This window comes from Cebus imitator, unplaced genomic scaffold, assembly GCF_001604975.1.
Source record: "Cebus imitator isolate Cc_AM_T3 unplaced genomic scaffold, Cebus_imitator-1.0 Scaffold290, whole genome shotgun sequence".
In the NCBI taxonomy this organism is placed as follows: Eukaryota; Metazoa; Chordata; class Mammalia; order Primates; family Cebidae; genus Cebus; species Cebus imitator.
The window spans coordinates 2,578,463-2,582,520 of NW_016107605.1; the positions used below are offsets into that span (position 1 = coordinate 2,578,463).

The 4,058-nt window shown below is 40.9% G+C and overlaps 1 protein-coding gene across 2 annotated transcripts in view; it reads right to left on the reverse strand.

The window, feature by feature from the left end:
- DNAJC12 (DnaJ heat shock protein family (Hsp40) member C12) overlaps positions 1-4,058 on the reverse strand; it is a 40,957-nt gene that overhangs the window by 19,885 nt on the left and 17,014 nt on the right. The gene's annotated exons all lie outside the window — the stretch shown is intronic.

Here is a 4,058-nt window from a genome sequence, read left to right on the forward strand (position 1 = left end):
AAAAAAAAAAAAAAAAAAAAAGAAAATAGCTCAATCAACCATGGCCTGAGATGTCACGTTAAGGATGCTGGTCTGCTTTTTCTCATAAGACCAATGGGAGGCTTTAAGTATAATAAATAACATGGTAGATGCTGGAACAAATGGTAGCTTGTCACTAATCTACTTGACCAGATGGCATATAATAGAAACCTTTTATGGCTCTGTTAAAAAACACCTCCAAAGTCTCCTCTGCCCCTCAGTGAAGTAAAAACTTTTTGCAGTCACATAAAATGATTCTTTGCTTAAAACTTCCAGTAAGGCCAGGCGTGGTGGCTCACGCCTGTAATCCCAGCACTCTGGACCATGAAGCCAAGCGTTTGAGACCAGCCTGGCCAACATAGCGAAACCCCGTCTCTACTAAAACACAAAAAATTAGCCAGGCCTGGTGGAGGGTGCCTTTAATCCCAGCTACTCGGGAGGCTAAAGCAGGAGAATCACTTGAACCCAAGAAGCGGAGGTTGCGGTGAGCCAACAGCCCCCCCATTGCACTCCAGCCTGGGCAACAGAAGTGAAACTGAAACTGCGTCTCAAAAAAAAAAAAAAAACTTCCAGTGACTTCCCACTTCTCTTAGAATAAAATCCAAAATTCATAGCATGGCTACTAGGCCTGTCCTGTCCCTCTCCCTTCCTCCTCTGATCTCATTTCCTGTGACTTAGCCCCATCTCCCCTTGCTGCAGCCACAGTGACTGTTCCCTGGGCACACCAAGTACACTCCAGCCTCAGGGCCTTAGCACTTGCTGTCCCTACCAAGAACACTTTTACCCCAGGGACCCGTACGACTCTCTTCCTTCAGATGTCAGCTCAGGTGCCACCTTATCAGTGGGGCCTTCTCTGAGCCTGCTATCTAAAAAGACTGCCCACCCATCGGCCCCACTCCGTCATCTCTCATATTCTACCTTACTTTTCTTCGTAGTACTCCCTGACGTTATATAGCTAATTGCTTATGATATCTCATCTCAACCAAACGATCGACTCCGTAAGAGCAGAGATGTATCTGTTTTTTTCTCTGCTTGCATCCCTTCCACTAGAGCAGCGTAGTATGTGCTCAAAAAAGCATTATTTGAATGAATAAATTAATGAATGAATGCTTCCTATTTTGAATATGAATATAACGATTTTTCCTTTTTTTGAGACAGGGTCTCACTCTGTTGCCCAGGCTGGAGTACGTGGTGTGACTGTGGCTCACTGCACCTCTACCTCCAGGCTCAGGGAATCCTCCCACCTCAGCCTCCTCCTGAGTGGCTGGGATCACAGACACGTGCCACCAGGCCTGGCTAATTTTGTACTTTTTGTAGTGATGGGTTTTTCCCAAGTTGCCCAAGCTGGTTTCGAACTCCTGAGCTCAAACAATCTGCCCACCTCGGTCTTCCAAAGTGCTGGGATTACAGGCCTGCTCCACTGCTCCCGGCCCTAAAGATATTCTTCTAGTGCTATTCTCTGAGCTCCAAGGACTAAAGAAATGGCACATATCCACAAAACATTTTGTGAATTAGGAATATTTTAATAGTATAATTGGAAAATACAATTTACAATACACTGATAATGCTAAGAAATTCCTCACAGGAAGTGACCAAGATGCTCAGAAACAGAAAGTGTTAGGGCATTTTCATATTCAGTACTTAACAGTACCTCCACACCAATTGTGAAAATCCTGAAATACTTCCGTACTCTAGTTGGTAAAGAACTACATAGGCTGTTCGTGGTGGCTCACACCTGTAATCCTAGTACTCTAGGAGGCCCAGGTGGGTGGACCACCTGAGGTCAGGAGTTCACAACCAGCCTGGCCAACATGGTGAAACCCCGTCTATACTAAAAATACAAAAAATTAGCTGAGCGTGGTAGTGGGTGCCTGTAATCCCAGCTACTCAGGACGCTGAGGCAGGAGAGTTGCTTGAAGCCAAGAGGTGGAGGTTGCAGTGAGCCTCCATTGCACTCCAGCCTGGGCAACAAAAGTAAAATGCTGTCTAAAAAGAAAAAAATTAAATAATAATATTAATTAATAAAACAGTTCAATATTAATTTTGTTGGTAGTAGCAATTCATGGATGAAGGGGAAGACTTTAAAGATGGGGCTATTGAAAGCTACAGGAAAACAAACGAACAGATAAAAGTATTTTGCCATAGCAGCTTGCTCCAGTGAAAGCAATCCTTCCTGTTCCTAACAACAGTGTAAATGTCCCACCTGTATAAACGAGACGTCATTTTTTCCAACAGGAATAAAAAGCTTACTAAATTACCGCCGAGGCTGTCCATGCCAGTTGCTGCTCGTGCGGTGCTTGTAAAGATTTGTGTTTTTATCTGTGACTCACCTTCTCTTTGCACAACATTGTTGGCTTCCCTTTCTAGAACTCCCAGAATGAAAGAAGCTACTTAGAATTATTCTGATGTCAGTCCCTCAACAACAGTTGATAACCAGAAAGAAAAAAGAAACCTTATCTTTCCCATAATGTGACCTTTTTCTTGTTCCATCCACTTCACCACATTTAATAAAAGTGAGTTTGGGTTTATATTTGTCCATTAATGTAGCAACTAATCAAATGAGTCACACAAGATAAACACTGGCCAGTTCTGGGAAGAGAGACCTCATTTTGTAAGCTTATATGAGCAAATGATGCTGGAAGTCTTGCGAGACATTCTGATTGAACTCCATAAAAAACAAAGGTTCTTTTAAGTTCATATTTCACAATAGAATTTGTATTATTACAGTCACATTTTAAATGTATGCCATTTACAATTACCTGAGAAATAATAATAATACAATGTCAAAATGTGCTTTGAAAAAATCTGGAAGAAAATATGCCAATTGTTAATAATGCTTCTCTTTCAGGGAAAGATAAAAGCAGACTTTCTCTTCCAATGTTATTTATTACATATGTTATTTTTAATCTATGGGGAAAAACTGTAAAGATTGTAAAGTTAAAAAAAAATGGAGACATTAAAAGATGTTGGTTAACAAAGGACAAATTGCTCCCTTCTAATATCCAAATGTCTTTGAAGTTTGCATATCAGTAACAAAAATATCATTCCACAGGTTCTTAATTTAGTCTAAAGTTGATTTTTTTTTTTTTTTGATGGAGTCTTCCTCTGTCCACCCAGGCTGGTCTCAAACTCCTGACCTCAGGTGATCCACCCACCTCAGTCTCCCAAAGTGCTGGGATTATAGGCATGTGCCACCGCACCCAGCTCCAAGTGAATTTTTAAAGCTATTTTGAGGCCAAGTGCAAATATATATATATATAGAAATATACTGATAAAAATATTTCAAACATATATATATCCAGGCGCATAAAGATCCACATAACCGGGCGTGGTGGCTCACGCACATAATCCTAGCACTTTGAGATTCTGAGGCAGGTGGATCATCTGAGTTCAGGAGTTCAAGACCGGCCTGGCCAGCCTGGCCAACATGGTGAAACCCTATCTCTACTAAAAATACAAAAATTAGTCGGGCACGGTGGTGGGTGCCTGTAATCCCAGCTACTCAGGAGGCTGAGGCCGGAGAATCGCTTGAACCCAGGAGGCAGAGGTTGCAGTGAGCCGAGATTGTGCCACTGCACTCCAGCCTGTGAAACAAGAACAATACTCAGTCTCCAAAAAAAAAAAAAGATCCACTTAAATATTCAGAAAGTTGTATTAATGAAAATTGAGTAAAGAGATGCTTAGATTAAAAAACAATCTCTACCCAAAGGTTGAATCATATATCAAACACATGCCTGACTAGAGAAAATATTGATGTCTGTGTACCTTTTCATTTTAAACAATATTTACACAGTCCAGTGTTTCTCTGAACAAGCCTTGAGGCAGCCCATACATGAAAACCCCCATCACTATGGCAACTAAAAATGGCAATGATTACACAGTGATTCATCATGTATCCTGAATAAAAATTGTTTGTCAGGGACAGAGAAACAACTCACAGTCATGCTTCACTAAAAAGAACCCAATTAAAGAATAACCTGGAGTGGTGGTGGTTTTTATTGTTTATCAAATTTTTACAATTTTTTTTTTTTTTTTTTTGA